General features: G+C 37.0%; 1 pseudogene; it reads left to right on the forward strand.

Moving 5' to 3' along the window:
• Positions 1-298: 298 nt before the first annotated feature.
• LOC140851783 (uncharacterized) lies at positions 299-2,035 on the forward strand (annotated as a pseudogene).
• The last annotated feature ends 19,256 nt before the right edge of the window (positions 2,036-21,291 follow it).

Below are 21,291 nucleotides of genomic sequence, written 5' to 3' on the forward strand. Positions count from 1 at the left end.
GATCTTATCATTTCATCTTTTTCCATCTTATTTTATTTTCTTTCCTAGTTTAATGTCCCTAAACATATCACAGTATATATTTTTAAGTTAAAGCATACCACGGTCCAATAGCAGTTCCTGTTATTTTCATAAATTGGTAATATAAATGTTATATTTAAGAATATAATAGTAAAAGAAGATTGTAATATTTTTTTTTATTTTTAATTAAAAAAAAAATTATTTTTTTCTTTAATCTTGGAACCAAGAGGAAAGAAACACTTCCTTCCTTTTCTTTCCTTTTTCTCCCCTTACCGATATTTTTTTTTTTTCTTCCCCAAACTCCTAAGGTGTTAAGCCTCTTGCAAAGTCTTTACCTTTGTAAATTATTACACTCCATCCCAACTCTCTCCTTATGTCTTCCTCTTCACCTCCTCCCGCACCCTCGATCTATGCTGCCATATTACCACTACCCTCTGCTTCTTCCGCAGTGCCGTCCAGGGTAAGAACTACCCCAGCCACCACATGCTGCCATATTACCACTACCCTCTGCTTCTTCCGCAGTGCCGTCCAGGGTAAGAACTACCCCAGCCACCACCTTGACTCCTACATCTCCCCCATCAACACCCTCTCCTCCTCCGCCCCCTCCAAATCCCAATAAATCCGAGAGATGGTAGTCGAGCTTTGACTCACCCTACTCGCCGTCGCCTCCTTGATCCGGACCCTCAAGGTGCTTTGCATGGTGGAGGGCTCCTTTAGGTCCAGCAATGCATGAAGGAGTGCAACATCAAGCGCTCCCTAGTGAGCTACAACTGTTTGATAAATGGCCTTGTGAATGCTACCTTCATGGACTCCTCCAAGAAGGTTTATGAGGCTATAGAAACTCACGGAGATGTCCGCCCTAATGTTGTCTCCTATAATATGTTAATGAAAGGGCAAAACTCAGAAGGTAGTCAAAGTATTTGAAGAAATGCAAGAAAGGAAGGATCGATATTGTGTCGGAGAAGATCACTTATCTCTCTTTCATCAAGTATCACAATTATGAGGGATGGTTATATCAATGCTTGGATCTCTACTATGAGATGGATGATAGGATGAAAGGAGATGGGAGATCCCTCCCCATGCTTACAGCTTGGGGATCAGCAAGCTTTGCAAGTATTGGAAGCCATTTGAGGGATTGACGTTTTTGGAAAGCATGGTTTCAAAAGGCTAATTTGGCTATCTATACTGAGCTTATCAATTAATTTGCCAAGAATGGTAAGGAGGAGCAGGCGGTAGTGCTCTTTGAGAGGATGAAGAATGAAGACTTATGCTAGATGGGGCCACTTATGGGGTGGTTGTCAATTGCTTGTGCAACATCGAGAAGCTGGAGAAGGCAATGGAGTGGTTTAACTTTTGTAGAGAGAATGATGTGCTAGTGAATGCAGTATTCTATTCTAGTTTTATTGACAGGTTGGGAAGATCAGGAATGTTGGTGAAGCCAAGAAGTGTTTGATCAGATGGTGGAAAAGAGGCCTGTTCTAGACTTATACTGCTACAATGCCCTTATAGATGCATTTGGTAAAGCAAGGAGGAAATGAAGCATGAAGCTTGTGTGTTATTTAAGAGAACGGAGAAGTGCTATGATCAAACAGTATATGCATATATCATACTCATCAATGCATTGTTTAGGAAGCATAAAAATGAGGGGGCACATGAAGGTATGAAACATAATGATTGATAAGGGCATCATTGCTGTAACTTTTTGAGCCTTCTCAACAGGGCTTTGTCTCTTAGGGAAGTTTGTATTAGCTTATAATTAAGGTACTTGATGAATTGGCCTTGATGGGAGTAATTTTGGAGATGGCACATGAGGATATGATTAATGTGTTGTGTAAGGCTGGCCGGTTCAAGCATGCTTGCAAGCTGGCCAATGGAATTTATGGATAAAGGTCATGAGATTTTGCTTGGTATTTTCTTAGCTTAGATTAATTTTTATCATAAACTTTTGATCACTTACTCTTATTCTAAGTAAATTTTTTTGCTCTTCCTCCTATTTTCTTGTGCATTGTCATTTGTTCAGTGAACAGGGATGACACTTGTTTTATTTTGAGTATCTTGCTTGGTTTCATTTCTTTGGGTTTTAACTGTGATACCCCAACCCATCCTGTCATTCCAGTTAAAACAACTATACAAATCTTAAAGTCGACAAAAAAAAAAAATAGAGAGAAGACTTTCATTAGGAGTCTTCTCTTCCATTGGACTCCCAATTGGAGTCGAAATCAATGCCAGAGAGGAGTCAAATCTCTCCTTTGCACCACTATTTAAAAGGAAGAAGCATCCTGTTCATCCATCAAGAAATCAAGGCCTTAAGCTAGTTAACTCACTGGAGTTTGCTTTCCAAAAGTCACAATGGTGCACATGGATATCAGGGTGGGAGAACCGTCAAAACTAAGCCTCGACCCTCCTCTCTTTTCTCCTTCTTCCTATAACATTAGACAACACCACCAACTGCCAGTTTCATCAAAAAATTAGAAATTATATATGTATATTTTTATTTGATTATGAAATATGTGTTATTCCGTGAAAAGTATTTTGATACGAATTAATTTTAAACTCTCAGCCTGACTATGCTCTGAATCCTACTAATTGGGGGTTATGTATTGGCACTTTGTGCTCATGATTCTATTTTCGATCTAACTATGAAATATAAGTATAGTATTCTGGCTCAGTCAAAAGGTATAAGTATGATCATGGTTAAAGGCTAATGAGTTGAATAAAATTTATTTTGAATCAGATTTTTGAAATCAAATATATGATATGTATATAAATATTTGAAAGATGCTAATATTACTGAATTAGAAGTGAAAATGGTATGGATAATATTCGTCCAGATCAATTTTTGCATCCAAATCAATCCGAATATAGATAGAAATTTGAGGATCTGATTATTACCCATATCCATATCTATATCCATAAAAAAAAATAGATATGGATAGATAATTATCCAATCCATATCTGTATATTTGAATCTATCTGTAATTTTATATAGTACTTATTAATTTTTTAAAAAAATATACAACAATATAAATATGATATTAATTTGATTATTTAGCAATATCATTGATTTATAATCAAAAGATTTAATTATCAGACTTATATCCATAACTATATATACTTCTAGTATTTATATCCGTATCCATTTAAAATAAATATGGACATGAATTTTTGCATCCAAATAATATCCATATCCTTATTTGTATTCATTAGATGAAACAAATATTGATATGGATATTTTGGTATTCAATCCATATCTGATCCGATTTCAGCTCTATAGTGAATTCAAAAATAAATTTTGATTATGATTATACATTGATTAATGATAAATTATATTTAATATTTGCAACCTATATTATCATATGAGTTATCTAGTCAAGATATTCATTACTTATTGAGATATCTGGTTCATTACTTTATATTTTACTGTTTTTACAGATTCAAAGATCTAGCTTGACTTGAAGATTCTATATGAAAGAGCGAACTAGAAGTAAATTTTGATATTTTTATTCTAGATTAAGATTTATTAAAATTTGATGCAAGATCATGAAATATTATTTTATAAGATATTTGATTTAATTATTTGAACTAAAGTTAAATATTAATTATTTAAATTTTATTCTGCTGTTACTTTTTGATATCATAAAGAGATGCCTTGCATGCTTGTAAAAAGTATTCTTCATGAGTATGCAGTAGTTGCCGTTATCCTAGACTTGCAATTTCAGATTGAAGGCATAACATTAACATAATCTTGATGCTACAAGATCATTAGAATCACCGCATCCTTCATCAATGGCTGCTTGTCAAAAAGGAAGGGTTGGATGAAGACATTCTCAATAAAGCAGGGCATGGTTATGCATATCCTAGGACATGCCATCTTTGGCAAAGAGCTAATCATTGGTGGGGTTGAAGATAGGGCTCCTTGTGTGGAGGCTAAGCGTATTTTGGTTCAAAAAGAAATTTAAGTTATCATGTGACTGGCACATGATACATCTTTTTAAGATCATATTAATAAAAATGGATGGAAACTGAGTCATTATTCTTTTTTAAAAGTTGCAATTAAAATTTTTAAAGCTAAGAACATCTAAGTGCAACTTAGTCAAAGTAGACAGAATAAAATTATAATTTTTTAAAATAAAATAAAATAAAATCAGAAGTGAATCCAAAATCTCTGATTACTAACTGGGTAATTATCAATGATTCTATGAATATTTCTCTCTTCTTTCTCTTAAAATGTAAAATAAAATTATTTTAATTACTACTAAAAATATATATTATACATCTAAAAAGTATAGTTAAAAGATATAATTTATTATATTTTATTTATAAAAATTATAATAATTATATTAGTTTATTTTTCAAGGTGTTCATATCAAAGGACTTTTGCATGTATATTTGTGAAATTATAGTTCATTGTAATTTGCTCTTTTGAAAATCACTATGTGCAAATTACCATTCGATAATACCATAAGCAATCATTTTAAATGTAAAATGATAATATGGTACAGGTGTAGCGAAAATTTAGTGCAGGGGCAAAATGGTAATTTTAAAACTTTTTCAAAATTACTATTTTACAGCAAAATTATTAATTAATCTCATTAATTAATACTAATTAACCCTACACTAGGATCTAAATATGATACAACAGCATGCATTTAAATTTGAAATTCAAATTTGAATCAGTAAACCTTTTACAGTATTGTGTTCAGAACACATCACCTTTTGCGGGTAGTCGATCACCGTAATCTGATCACCGTCGGAGGACTCTGATCGTCACGTCACAGCCACACAAATATCTGGCCTCTGCAGATCATCCACACGAAGCTCCCGTCTGATCAGCTCCTCACGAATGCTAGTTCGTGATTTCACCCTTTTTGATGGCAGATGTTGATCGAACTCCTTCGATCAATGTGTGCCGACTCCTCGGATGCTCCGGATCATTTGCACGGTTGCTTGAGAGGTTGATGGATCTCTCCCTGAAATTTGGTGGACTCACGACACTCGTGGCACACCAATCTCACTTCCCAAATCCTAGGTAGAAACCCTAGGGTACACACTAGAAACCCTGCGCTCAATTTTCTTTCTTTTCTTTCTTTTTCTCTCGGAAGGTTTTGGACCTTCACCTTGCGCACAAACTTTCCTCACACCCCAAAGTTTCTCTCCTAAAATTTCTACGCACGTCCCACCTTTCTCCTCTTTTTAAAACAACGTCGAACGTGTCTTATCCGCGTGAGAGGATAAAGATAAGTGGTTGCACATTTGAATTCAAATCAAATTTGAATTCAAATGCAAAACCAACTCATCCCTATCCACTTGTGCGTGAGAAGAGAAGGGGCGTGAGTTGATTTGTGCATGGAGAGTTTACACGAGAAATATTTTCTCATGTAAAATATGGGGTGCACAAGATAAGACCATGGCGCATGGATTAGTTGGTTGCTCATTCAAATTCAAACTTTCTTTTGAATTTGAATGGCCAACCAACTTATTTTTATCCAGATATTTGGCGCACAAGGGTGGGCATGGGATGGCTTCTACGTGGAGAAAATTCATGAGAAGTTGCTTCTCGTGAATTTAAATATGCACAGAAGAAGTGAGGTGGCGCAGGGAGAAAAGTCAAGGTGGTTTGAACATAATTAAGCCAACCTAATCTAAATAGGTTAAGCACAATTAGAATAAATTAAATCCAACTTAATTAGGCTTAATTAGGCTCAATAAAATCTTAATCAAATCAGAAATTAACTAAACCTAACCCCTGATCAAATCAGGGACTAAACCACCTTAGCGATTAGGTCAACATTTAACCTAATCGGGTCAATCCAAACTGAATCCAATTCAATTGGACTTGATCCAAAAATAATTACTCAATCAAATTGAGTTAATTAGCGATCAAATCACTAATTAAACATCTCATAAATATTGAGTCCAAATCCGATAGGCAATCAGGCATCAGAGACCATCGATATGAAACCCTGATCAAAGAGTTCAAATTTTAAATTCAAAATTTAAAATTCAAAATTTTGACCCCGGTACCCAAAATGTGTGGAACTCATGATCAGAGAATTCTAATTCTCAATCATAGAGTCCCAGACACATAAGACTCATAATCAGCCATCTGATCAGAAAGGAACCACTAATGTGTGTGACCCCGTAGGTTCGAACCTAAGTCAGTAGCACAAGAACCAATTCCTGTACTAATCGAAGTGACCATCTAGCAATGGTACCCGACGATCGGATAGGTCGAATAATCACAATCGCAATATTCAGAACCTACGTGAATATGGTTACCGTATAATTCATCCCTTTTGACCCCTGTGTTTAGGACGACTCAGGGTTAAACTGTCAACCCTGATGATATCATCCGAATCGTGCTCAACTCAATTAGTCCTGTGACTCCTCACTAGGACTACCCTGACCAAGATTTTGCTAAATTGAAACACGATTGTACACAGCTCCTAAACTGGAGTGGTCAATCCCATCTTGACACACGCACCGACAAGTCAAGTACTTGACTACACCCAGCAGCCTTCCGTCATTGAATTAGAAATTCAGGTAGTCCAGTGCCTAAGTGCAGTGAGTTGCTTGCAAGTCACCATTGCGGTCTCAGGTCGGAGGGACATTTATACCCATATCCCATCGGAGCAAATCTTGACAGCAGAAATAGCTCCGAAGTTGGTCACGTTCAGTGCAGATGTACCATTATATCTCACCTGTATGCCATAGGAGTGTCTCCACACTCTTTAGTTATGAGGACAACCAACCCATATGGCACACAACGACCTATGCTCGATAAACGTTGTCGTCCTTGGTAACAACGTATCATTTGATCGCGAACATGTTTAAGAACTAAGCGACAAATTCTCCTTTGTCGAGTCTAAATAGTCCTAAGGACTTCACTACAACACAGGAGTTCATTAGAAGATGAAACATTTGTAATGAAAAAATACTAAAATAACTTTTATTTATTTATAATTCATGTACTAATACAAAAGGAGCACAACCGTCAACAGGCTGACGATTGGCTTTGGGACACTATTCCCAACAATCTCTCACTTGGCCTAAAGCCTATCGGTGCAGTATCTAATACCCATCTTTGACTTGTAGTCGTTGAACTCCTTCACCGCAATGGCTTTAATGAATGGGTCGGTCAGGTTCTCCTTCCCGTCGATCTTCTGAAGGTCGACGTCACCTCGATCCACGATCTCCCGGATGAGATGGTAGCGACGCAGAATATGCTTCGTCCGCTGGTGTGCCTTTGGTTCCTTCGCCTGAGCAATGGCTCCAGAGCTGTCGCAGTAGAGCATAACTGGACCAACAAGGGAGGGTGCTACTCCGAGCTCGGTGATGAATTTTTTCAGCCACACCGCTTCTTTGGCAGCATCTGATGCAGCAATATACTCCGCCTCGCATACTGAATCAGCCACAGTGTGCTGCTTGGAACTCTTCCAGCAGACAGCCCCACCATTAAGGGTAAAAATAAATCCTGACACACTCTTGCTATCATCGCGATCAGACTGGAAACTAGAGTCTGTAAATCCTATAAGTCTCAAGTCTGATTCACCATATATAAGCCACTGGTCCTTAGTATTTCTTAAATACTTCAGGATGGTTTTAACAACCTTCCAGTGATTCTCTCCTGGATCAGATTGGTATCTACTCACTACCCCTAGTGAGTATGCCACATCTGATCGTGTACATGTCATGGCGTACATGATAGATCCCACTGCCGAAGCATATGGAATCCTACCCATACGCTCTCTCTCTTGAAGTGTTGTTGGACAATCTCTCTTCGAGAGAGAATTTCCATGGCCTATCGGTAGATAGCCTTTCTTGAAATTTTCTATGCTGAACCTTTTCAGCATAGTATCAATGTACGTGGACTGGGATAAGTCAAGCAACTTTTTGGATCTATCCCTATAGATCCTCATCCCTAGGATGTAGGAAGCTTCTCCCAGATCCTTCATGGAGAACTGTGACGATAGCCAAATCTTTATTTTCTGTAATGCAGGGACATCATTCCCGATTAAGAGAATGTCATCCACATACAATACAAGAAATACTACTACTGGACCATTAGCCCACTTATAAATGCAGGGCTCTTCTCCATTCTTAACGAAGCCATACGTTTTGATCGTCCTATCAAAATGTATGTTCCAACTCCGAGATGCCTGCTTAAGTCCATAAATGGACTTCTGTAGCTTGCACACCTTAGACTCATCTGTGGATGTGAACCCTTCAGGTTGTATCATATACACCTCTTCGTCCAGCTCTCCATTTAGGAAAGCTGTCTTCACATCCATCTGCTAGATTTCATAGTCCAGATGGGCAGCTATCGCAAGCATAATCCGAATGGATTTGAGCATTGTCACAGGAGAAAACGTCTCGTCATAGTCTATACCATAACGTTGACGATATCCCTTGGCAACCAGACGGGCTTTATAGGTCTCCACCTTTCCGTCTGCACCCCTCTTCCTTTTGAAGACCCACTTACACCCTATGGGTTTTACTCCTTCAGGTGGGTCAACCAATGTCCACACATCGTTGACCTTCATGGACTCCATTTCGGATTTCATGGCCTCTAGCCATTTCTCAGAGTCAGGTCTCTGCATTGCATCCATGTAGGTGATCGGATCCTCATCATTTTCATCAAGTTCGACAGGATCACCATCTCAGACCAAGAAACCATAGTATCTGTCCGGTTGATGTGGTACTCTACCAGACCGTCTTAAGGGTGCATAATCAATGGGCTCCAGATCTGATCTAATCAAATCCGGTTCAGGTTCAGTAACATGTGTCGGTTTTTCCACCTGTCAAACTTCGTCAAGTTCGACCTTAGAGGCAACAGTTTTTTCACTAAGGAACTCCTTTTCTAAAAAAATTGCCTTAAGGCTGACAAACACCTTTTGCTCATCAGCAAGGTAGAAATAATACCCTTTGGTCTCTTTTGGGTACCCTATAAAATTACACTTGTCAGACCTCGGTCCAAGCTTGTCTGTAATTAAACGTTTAACATAAGCCGGACACCCCCAAACCCTAAGGTGCGAGAGTACTGGCTTACATCTTATCCATATCTCATATGGCGTTTTGGCTACAGACTTACTCAGAACTCTATTTAGAAGGTAACAAGCCGATTCGAGCGCATATCCCCAGAGGGAGATCGGCAGACCAGCAAACCCCATCATGGATCGAACCATGTCTAACAGGGTCCGATTCCTCCTTTCAGACACACCATTATGCTGTGGTGTTTCAGGAGGAGTCCACTGAGAGAGAATCCCATTCTCCCTTAGATACGTCAGAAACTCATTGGAAAGGTATTCACCTCTTCGATCAGATCGAAGAGTTTTAATACACTTTCCAGTTTGTTTTTCTACCTCATTTTGGAATAGTTTGAACATTTCAAATGATTCCGACTTATGCTTCATTAAATAGACATACCCATACCTAGATAGGTCGTCTGTGAAGGTTATGAAGTAGAAAAATCTACCTCTTGCACTTGAGCTCATGGGTCCACATACATCAGAATGTACCAGACTTAAGAGTTCACTAGCTCGCTCACCTTTTTCAATAAAAGGTGACTTAGTCATCTTCCCAAGAAGACAAGACTCACAGGTTGGAAGTGATTCACAATCACTAACTTCAAGAATTTCTTCTTGAGCCAACCTGTTTATCCTGTTCTTATTGATATGACCTAGCCTATAGTGCCAAAAGTAGACTTCTGACACATTATCTATTCTAGAACGTTTACCAAAGTTTTGAACCACATTAACAGGCTGTGATAGTAAGTAAATTCTATTATTTAATTATCCAACAAATATTGTAACACCATTCAAAATGATATTGCAAATATTTTCTTTTATTAAAAAATCATAACCGTACATGGTCAAAAGGCCTATAGAAATAATATTTAATAAAAAACTTGGACAATAGTGACATTCACTCAGAATTACATTACGAGAATTGATTACAAGACTCATGATTCCTAAAGCTAGAACTGAAACTTTGCTTCCATCTCCAACGTTCAGGAACCTCTCGCCTTCATCAAATCTCCTACTGACCTGCAGACCCTGCATCGAATTACAAATATGATAAGGGTTTCCGGTATCCAATACCCAGGCAGTAGTATCACAAATCGAAAAGTTGCAAGAAGTTATCATATAATTACCTTACTTCTTCTTTGGCCTGCTCGGGTCCAGGGAGGCAATGTATTGAGGACAGTTCCTCTTCCAATGCCCGTGCTTCTTGCAAAAGAAGCACTCCGTCTGGCTCTGGTCGTGCTTGCGCTTCTTTGTCTGACCCTGTGCTACTGTCCCAGCATGAGATTGCACCTTCTTATTTTTCTTCTTCTTGTTCTTCTTCCCCTTCCCAAAGGGTTGACGACGAGAAGAAGACCCTCCCACTACATTCACCGACTCCTTATGGAGTTGGTGATCCTTCTCAAAGTTCTGCAGCAACCCCAACAATCCGTGGTAGTTTACTGCAGGCTTTGTCATTCAAAAATGAGTAAGAAATGGGAGGAAGGACTTGGGCAAGGAATTAAGGATCGCATCCTTACATAGCTGCTCGTGCAGAGGAAAGTCCAATTTGCTTAGGCGCTTAATCATCTCGATTATGTACAGTACATAATCAGTGACTGAGGCCCCATCCCTTATCCGAGCATTGAAAATGGCACAACTAGTTTTGTGCCTTTCAACATCGTCAGGCGTGCCAAAGAAGTCGTTCAACATTTGAAGCATCTCCTGTGGCTGGGCGTTCTCAAACCTTCGGCTGCACTCGTCATTCATTGCTGCCAGCATAATACATCGAACGGTGGTGCGGTCATTGAGCCACTTCAAGTAAGTGTCTCGGATCGCCTTACTAGCGTTCGGAGCTGGCTCCTCAGGTGCTGGATCCGTTACTACATAAAGGATCCGCTCATGCTCAAGGACGATTTTCAATTTTCGATACCAGCTATCGAAATTGGGTCCCATGAGCTTGTCATTATCTAATAATGATCGGAGCGACAGGGTAGTGACCATAGCTGCATAAAGGAAAACGAGACCTCTATTAGTACATAAATTAATACTAAAGACTTGGACTTTAGTCTAAAGTTTTTTCCAATATTTTTACGAACTGGTAGCCTCATCCTCCAATTCGAGGAATTACTTTAATTCCTTAATGGGTACTAGAATCCACACAGACTACACACGAGCCCAACTTTGGTTGGTCAACCCATGTGCATCTATGGGTAGGTTCTTAACCAGTTGTTTCTCTAAACAACTTCTAGTAATTGATTTTGCCCCAGAACCTAATCAGTAGGCTTTGGCCTCCACTGAAAAGATCTGGTTAGGTCCAACCATTAACATGACTTAATTTAGTGAATCAGACCAATAAATGATCAGGCCCGACTTTGACCGGCCAACCTAACCACCATCAGAAAGACTCAATCAAATTATCATATTATGAATAATAATTCTATTAGCCAATGAGCACCAGGCCTTTGGGCCTCCAATGATCATTGAACTAATGGACTCATTATCACTCACTTAATGGGAGGCTATGACTTAGTTATCATTATAACTTAATCATTTTAGGGACCTAATAATTTTGAAGATTTTATTAAAGAATAGTAGAGAAGAAATCATCCAGCCAATTTCAATCCTCCTACTGACTTCACCAAGTCAGATTAAAAAAGGATTTAATTAAAGCTGGCATTAGGAGCACCTAAATCAGTCACACTGATTTACCTAATGACATGGGTGAGCTCTAATCACCAAATGATCTAATCAAAATCTAACTTACCAGATTGGCCAGGTAAGTGAGATCAGTGGTGGGGATTTGCCATTAACTCGTCAATGATCGAATCAATGCGAGTAGCTCCCGCTTAAGAACCACTGGTCAAAACTGCCGAACTTACCTTAGACACCAACCGGTTCATTAGTTTTAATTTTGATCAACTTAGTAAATAGGGCTCCACCGCGTAGCCATGAATTAAGTCCATCTTGATCTAGTTAAAGACATGGACCCATTCAACTACAACTATTGAAGTTGAGTCTAGAGTATCCTTGACCTAATCTAATTCAACTTTTGATTAGATTTGACCAATTACTCCATTTAGTCCATTTTTTAAGCTAACCTTAGGTCTAACCCAATTATGGACCTAATTCATCTAACCCATTGACCCACAAGTTTATGCAATTGTCTTAGGTCTTAATTCACAATTCTAGACCTACTAGACAACACTTAATTCTTTTAATTAAGTACTTGGGCTGATGGGTCAGGATTTGGCATTTCGAAAATAATTTTTAAATTTTGAAAGATTTTATTTTTTATTCACCAAATGTGTTGACTCATTTCATAAACGGATCAGCACAATTCATAAACAGTAATCCTATTGCTCATTTCATAACAGAAAATAACTCAAAATAAATCATAAATTTTTTTTTAGATCTAATCTAACACATTCATGATAAATTTTATAATTAAGTCCTTTCGCTGCTTCATCGGTATGGGATATAATTGCGTCGGCACCCCTACCGCCATAGGAGACCCCATCGAATGGGAAGAGAGGGCCTTTAAACCCTACTTTTCTCCTATGACCGGACGGCCATGGCAACCAACCCAATTAGATTACTTGCTACTTGGATCAAGTATATCTAAATATACCAATTTCAAAATTTAAATTTTGAATTTCAAATTTCAAATTTTAAATTTTAAATTTGAGATTTCAACCAAATTTCAAATTTCGAATTTTCAATCTTTGAATTTTAAATTTTTGAATTTTGAATTTCAAATTTCAAATTTTAAATTTGAGATTTCAACCAAATTTCAAATTTCAAATTTTGAATTTCAAATTTTAAATTTCAAATTTTTTTGAATTTTGAATTCAAACTTATAGATTACACATTAATCTACGCATGCATATGTATATCATATTCTAGAACCATGCTCTGATACCATTTGTAGCGAAAATTTAGTGCAGGGGCAAAATGGTAATTTTAAAATTTTTTCAAAATTACTATTTTACAGTGAAATTATTAATTAATCTTATTAATTAATACTAATTAACCCTACACTAGGATCTAAATATGATACAACAGCATGCATTTAAATTTAAAATTCAAATTTGAATCAGTAAACCTTTTACAGTATTGTGTTCAGAATACATCACCTTTTGCGAGTAGTCGATCACCGCAATCTGATCACCATCGGAGGACTCTGATCGTCACATCACAGCCACACAAATGTCTAGCCTCTACGGATCGTCCACACGAAGCTTCCGTCTGATCAGCTCCTCACGAATGCTAGTTCGTGATTTCACCCTTTTTGATGGCAGATGTTGATCGAACTCCTTCGATCAATGTGTGCCGACTTCTCGGATGCTCTGGATCATTTAGACGGTTGCTTGAGAGGTTGATGGAACTCTCTCTGAAATTTGGTGGACTCACGACACTCGTGGCACACCAATCTCACTTTCCAAACCCTAGGTAGAAACCCTAGGGTACACACTAGAAACCCTGCGCTCAATTTTCTTTCTTTTTGTCTCGGAAGGTTTTGGACCTTCACCTTGTGCACAAATTTTCTCACACCCCAAAGTTTCTCTCCTAAAATTTCTACGCACGTCCCACCTTTCTCCTCCTTTTAAAATAACGTCGAACGTGTCTTATCTGCATGAGAGGATAAAGATAAGTGGTTACACATTTGAATTCAAATCAAATTTGAATTCAAATGCAAAACCAACTCATCCCTATCCACTTATGCATGAGAAGAGAAGGGGCGTGAGTTGATTTGTGCATGGAGAGTTTACACGAGAAATATTTTCTCGTGTAAAATATGGGGTGCACAAGATAAGACCATGGCGCATGGATTAGTTGGTTGCTCATTCAAATTCAAACTTTCTTTTGAATTTGAATGGCCAACCAACTTATTTTTATCCAGATATTTGGCGCACAAGGGTGGGCGTGGGATGGCTTCTGCGTGGAGAAAATTCATGAGAAGTTTCTTCTCGTGAATTTAAATATGCACAGAAGAAGTGAGATGGCGCAGGGAGAAAAGTCAAGGTGGTTTGAACCTAATTGAGCCAACCTAATCTAAATAGGTTAAGCACAATTAGAATAAATTAAATCCAACTTAATTAGGCTTAATTAGGCTCAATAAAATCTTAATCAAATCAGAAATTAACTAAACCTAACCCCTGATCAAATCAGGGACTAAACCACCTTAGCAATTAGGTCAACATTTAACCTAATCGGGTCAATCCAAACTGAATCCAATTCAATTGGACTTGATCCAAAAATAATTACTCAATCAAATTGAGTTAATTAGTAATCAAATCATTAATTAAACTTCTCATAAATATTGAGTCCAAATCCGATGGGCAATCAGGCATCAGAGACCATCGATATGAAACCCTGATCAAAGAGTTCAAATTTCAAATTCAAAATTTAAAATTCAAAATTTTGACCCCGGTACCCAAAATGTGTGGAACTCATGATCAGAGAATCCTAATTCTCAATCATAGAGTCCCAGACACATAAGACTCATAATCAGCCATCTGATCAGAAAGGAACCACTAATGTGTGTGACCCCGCAGGTTCGAATCTAAGCCGGTAGTACAGGAACCAATTCCTATACTAATCGAAGTGACCATCTAGCAATGGTACCCGACGATCGGATAGATCGAATAATCGCAATCGCAACATTCAGAACCTACGTGAATATGGTTACCGTATAATTCATCCCTTTTGACCCCTGTGTTTAGGATGACTCAGGGTTAAACTGTCAACCCTGATGATATCATCCGAATCATGCTCAACTCAATTAGTCCTGTGACCCTCACTAGGACTACCCTGGCCAAAGTTTTGCTAAATTGAAACACGACTGTACACAGCTCCTAAACTGGAGTGGTCAATCCCATCTTGACACACGCACCGACAAGTCAAGTACTTGACTACACTCAGCAGCCTTCCGTCATTGAATTAGAAATTCAGGTAGTCTAGTGCCTAAGTGCAGTGAGTTGCTTGCAAGTCACCGTGGCGGTCTCAGGTCGGAGGGACATTTATATCCATATCCCATCGGAGCAAATCTTGACGGCAGAAATAGCTCCGGAGTTGGTCACGTTCAGTGCAAATGTACCATTACATCTCACCTGTATGCCATAGGAGTGTCTCCACACTCTTTGGTTATGAGGACAACCAACCCATATGGCACACAACGACCTATGCTCGATAAACGTTGTCGTCCTTGGTAACAACGTATCATTTGGTCGCGAACATGTTTAAGGACTAAGCGACAAATCCTCCTTTGTCGAGTCTAAATAGTCCTAAGGACTTCACCACAACACAGGAGTTCATTAGAAGATGAAACATTTGTGATGAAAAAATATCAAAATAACTTTTATTTATTTATAATTCATGTACTAATACAAAAGGAGTACAACCGTCAACAGGCTGACGATTGGCTTTGGGATACTATTCCCAACAACAGGTGCATGAATATCTCTAAAAAAATTACCATTCAATAATAGTATAAGCTTACGTAACTTTGCATAAAGTTTCAGAGTATTAATGCAAAACATTACACAAAATAATTATTTATTAACACTAGAAACCAAAAATCTTACAAGAGGGACATCTTTTCAAAAAAAAGATAATTTGGGCAATATATATTTATGCAAAGAATAATTTGCAATGGGTGAATATGAAATAAGCCATATATGTATGGATAAACATGCAAAAAAAACTTTTTTAAAAAGCAACATGTTTAAATGGCACAATATTTTACAAAAAATACCAGCTTTTGTTAATCTAAGACTTGTTCTTAAAGGCCTTAATCATAGCTATAATTGATATCTCTCACTCACTAAGATTTCGATAGTTGCAAAATAAGAAAGTAACTGAAAGCTATAGTTTTAAAGTAATAATGACCTTGTTTTAATTTTCTGTTTTGTAGGAATATTGAATTTAGATGATCTCAAATCAAAAATGATTTTTTGAGATCTATATTTGATACTACATGGTCTTTGACCATATTCATGTTGTTTGGACCAAAAAATACACAAGAGCTAATTGTATTCTAGTAACAATTTTCCTCCAATTTTTGGAAAGGCATCACATAAATATTATATTTTTGATAATTTTGCCTTAATCTTTCAAAATTGAAAATTGATATTTTATGATTTTTAAAAAGCTCCAACTTTTTAAGCCAAAAAATTGTCACCAAAAGCTTTAGTTGTAACATAATAATAATAATTTTCTTCTAATTTTTGGAAAGGCATAATTTTTTGTAGAAAAATGATTTCATGATCTTGGACTTATTCAAAAAGACTCTTCAAGATCTATAATTGATATCTCAAGGCTCTCAATAAAATTATATTCTTTTCAAACTAAGAAGTAATATTTAAGATTACATTTTTCAAGCTACTTTAAATCGATATAAATTATATTAAGCTGAGATGAATTATGTTTTCCCTCTTTGTCTTGCCCACTGACGAAAAAGATGACAAGTAGATAGGTATGCAAGTATGCCACCGGTGTCAGATCAGTCGCAAAGATGGTGATTGAGAAAAGGTTATGAGATCTGTACCAAGAAAAAAAGATTATGAGATTAGCATGGGTCTAGATGTTTTATCTTCAAAGATTTTTATCACCGTCATAGTACTATCCACAAAAGATTGATTTAGATAAGGATACGGGTGTTGTTTGAGCTATGATGCTCGAAATCTAAGTTAACACTACTCTTAAGACTGAAAACTACTGGTAAATTAGGCTAAGCTAATCTAAGATGTATTGATAAGTTGGATATCAAAAGATCCTTTCATTACATTCATCTATTTGTACATGATGACTAGAACCCTACTCAAAACCGTCAGTTAACTCCCTATCTTTGAGGCTCATTAGTCACATTTGGACTTTGGTTTCTAGATAGTTTTGGAACTTATTAATAACTACATCCAACATTCCATGTGCAGATGACTTGTTAAATCATGTACAAACCACCAGACTGAGAGCATCGCTTGTAACTTGACTTGTGAAGCATTGTGTGCCATGGCGCATCTTGATCACTATCCTCTCCGTCTACCCGAGCAAATGCCCATAACATCATTGCTTTTGAAACCTTGAGAGATCCTATGTTGCCACATGTTGATGTGGTGTAAACACCTACTTTATTAGAACTTATTCCATGTAAAGTAATCAAGACTCATTTTACCATGTCTACCGGTACTCTATATGAGCTATCGTGTTGAATTAGGAAAAATGGTAAAAAAAAGAAATAAAAGTATCAAACTTCTAAATGAACATAAATAATAATGTTGACATCCAAAATTAAAGAAAATTATAAAATCTTAAAAGCTGAGACAAGTGAGCATGAAACATCATGGTGGTTGTAGCATTGGATGAAGGTATTAGAGAGTTAAAATATATCCGGTCTGAAAATGATTTCTGATCCGCTATATGCTTTGATGGGGCTGGAGGTGACGTACTCATCTGATTCGGGGTCTCTCCTCAGACGTAGTGGGGAGGAGATTGTACTTATCGCTTCCCGCATCGAACATTCATCTAGTGGCGTCAGGGCTCTCATAGTCACGTCCAGAGGAGGTTGCTATGCTGGTCGCCCCTCCTCACCCCATTTTTTTTATCAAAAAAAAAAAAGATGACTTCATCCTGATAATCATAGATCAAACATTGAAACTATTTCCATTACGTTCGGTGTCAGGTAAGCTTTCCATTGCCACTTGAATTGCCTCAACTTGCGCTTGTTTGAGGAAGTTCTGGGCAAAGTATCAATGCAATGCTAGCATACTCTAAGGCTAGGAATTTGATGGCAAGCCAGAATTGTCCAATATTTGGATTCCCACTAATATTCTGTAGATTGGTGATTAAATCCACACTAAGCCCCAAAACAGCTGAAGTGAGCATAGTTTGAGTCTAGCTCAAAGTGAAAGACAAGCGATAGTAGTTAGAATGCCTTCAGATTAAACCCGTAAGTCTACCACTAGATTTATTTTGCTTCAAGAGGTGCCCGTATGATAAGGTTACTTGTTCTAGTGGTCTTGGGACTTTATTTTTAAGTTTTTATATCATTTTTGTCCACAATCAGTTGCCACCCATTAATGTAAAGGTTCCTAGAGTCTATCAATCCTCCTATATATATATACGCTTCTGTTTGCATATAAACAAAGTATGCTCTAATTCATGTTTGTTTTCCAAAATTTTTCTTGCATGGTGGATACCATTCAAGCTCTAGTGGATTATGGAGATGGGTGGTGAGGCAAGTTTTTGGAGTCCTTGATCTTGGCATCCTACAACAGTGTTAGTTAGTGGAAGTCCTTTCGAAGGTGGTGAAGCTCCCCTGTTGATGATGTGGTGGTAATGAGATGCTAAGCGACTAGTTATCCCTAGATAGTCAAGTTTTTTACTTTTCTTTGACCTTTAGATTTCAAAATTTATTCTTGTCTCTTACCTATAAGTTTAGTTTAATTTTGCTTATCAATTTAAGATTATTGTCTAGTTAGTGTAATTCCCAATTGGTAGATCTGAAGCTAGCACTAGGTACCTAGCTAGGATAAAAGAAAAAAGGTAAGAATGCCACATTGTTCTATTTGTATTTCAAGGCAATATGGGAAATTATTGCACATATATGTATGAGCTTCTTCATGATTAACCAAAGTGGGAATATATATGATGACCGCCTATTGTTTGTTCCTTCTGAATTAATCACATGCATCCTTCTTCAATTCAGTTCTACTTATTCGTTGATCTTTTTTGTAAAATATCTTCCCCACTTCCATTTGATGAAGCAGAAAGCAGAGTGATTAGTTCGCTCGAGTATACAAAAAATTTAACACACTAGCAAAAAAATTAAAAAGATCATCATTTGGTGGTGGTGTGTCATTTAGAGTTATATATTGTAGTTGAATGTCTTGATGTTTAAAAGATGACTTACATTTCAAGATTACTAATGCAACACCAAGTAAACACTATAGTAGCAAGATTAATAAGAACCAAGTTGTTTCCTATCACATTCTACCTATAAAACTCTTATATCACTAGTTTGGTCTTACACTTAGCCCCATATCTAGCATAAGCCACGTGTAGAGTAAAATAAGCTTCTGAGCTATAAGGTTCGGTAATATGTTGACATCTTTTTTATTCTTTTAAATTAGAATATAAGATTGAATAATCACCACTTATCATGTTACGCATGCAAGCTTATATGCTTATCGTGCATTCGAAGGCTTTACGCATCCCAAAGTTTGAAAGTTAACCATGCACAAGGGAATCAACTAGCACTTCGATCACCACACTTCACCTGTAAATATTATTATTTGAGTTCCATTCAGTAGACTTTATATCTCTTTTATATCACATCAAGAGCAATATCTAATAAAGACTTGGATGAAGATTGTGCCAAGTGGGGCTTTATATGCCAGTTTTTTACTTGAGTGGAAATGCCTGTCGTGAATTGCAAAAGTTTTGAGATTTTTTTCTTTTTAGGTCCCCATTGAGTGCATTTCCTTTCTTGGGTATCCTCATTTGTTCTTCTCAATCCAAATCCAAGATTTGATAAGAATGACTTGGTATCCTCAGTTAATGCTAGGTTTGTGATATGAATCACATAATTCATGAAGGGTCATGTTTTTGCTATCAATGCCCATCCCTTCATGTATGAATGGGAATAGGTTGGATTTGGATCGGATATTGTAATATCCATCCTCAAATCCGAATTTAATACCATATATCCGAATTCTATTCGATATCCGATCGAGTAAGAAAAGAAATGCTCATCCTCATACCCAATGGATTCGGAGATACTCATAGGTAATCCATTTCTCCATACCCAACCCATACCAACCCTATGCCTATTCCATATCCAAAAAAATAAACAACCAAAATAATTTTGTGCATATTATCAATCAAAAAAAAATCACCAATTCAACATAGAACATAATTTATAAATCCAGATTTATAAAAATCAAACATAAAAATAGAATTACAATTCAACATAGAACAAATAAATAATCAAAATAATTTTATGCATATTATCAACCAAAACAGAATTACCAAAATTGAATTATAAATATATATATTTGGATATGGATTCGAATATTACTCATATCCGTAGGTTCGGATCGAATTCGGATTCAGATTTGGGTAGAAAACAGCACCACCCATATCCTATTCATATTCGTGCTACAGTTTTCGGGTTTTACCCAAACTCGAATCCAAATTTGATCAAATTCTATTTTTCGGATTTGATCAGATTTGGATAAGATGCATACCCATCAGGTCGGATCGATTTTGCCATCTCTATCCTCACGTGGAAGGTTGTAATTGGGCTTAGCTAGCTTGCATTCTTTAATCACTATATCTATATTGATGCAAATAACTCCAAAATCCACAGCTTGAGCAAGCCATCTCTTGTGATGCATCCAAGTGTGCCACTTCCACCCATCTCTTTCGCATCCAAAAAGTAAAAAGAGCTTGCCCCACATAGCTTGACCAACCATCCTACGACAAGAAAGCCAGCAAAAACTAACATCTTTCCACTGCCTTATTTTTTAGTCACATGATTCTCCTTTTCCTGTGGGCCACTAAGTCCATCAGACTTCACCTGTACCTACGGACATCCATCCAATGGTGACATCAGTTTCCGAAAAAAATTCTTCACACGTGTTAGCCTCATAATAGACAACCAAGCAATTATAAAATAATAAAATAATAAAACTAAGAGGGCAAAGGCTGGGAAGAAAAAAAAAGTGCCGAACATTCTTTATATGGAGGAAATTGTAAAATTATTGATTGCACCAGATCCGATGATTTAGCTGTGGACCGGTTCAATTGGAAGCAACATGTATATATATATATATATATATATATATATATTTTAAAATTATTAGATAGACGAGATTCATTTTAGATTTAGGATGAAATTATTCTAGATAGATTTATATGACCATACGATGGCATTATTAGGTGAATTATTTCATTCTAAATTCATATGTAATAATATTTTTTTTTAAAATTTTTTGTTTATATTTATTTATGTTACTTTTGGTTAGATTGGTCCACCGCTAATTTGGTAAACCGGATCAAACCAATAATTTTTCGTCACATGCCTCGCTATCCGCCCATCATCCCCTCGACCTGAACAAAACTGGTTTTGCTCCACGTCTTCACCTTGCCAGCAAGAAGAATCCGCCCTCTCATGCAATTCCTTCGGTTCCCCGACTACCCAAATCAGAAAAGGGCAAAAAATTCTTCGGTTCCCAAATAGGAGCCGTATTCCTTTGACGTTTCTGTTTCT

This window comes from Elaeis guineensis, chromosome 9 (assembly GCF_000442705.2).
Source record: "Elaeis guineensis isolate ETL-2024a chromosome 9, EG11, whole genome shotgun sequence".
In the NCBI taxonomy this organism is placed as follows: domain Eukaryota; kingdom Viridiplantae; phylum Streptophyta; class Magnoliopsida; order Arecales; family Arecaceae; genus Elaeis; species Elaeis guineensis.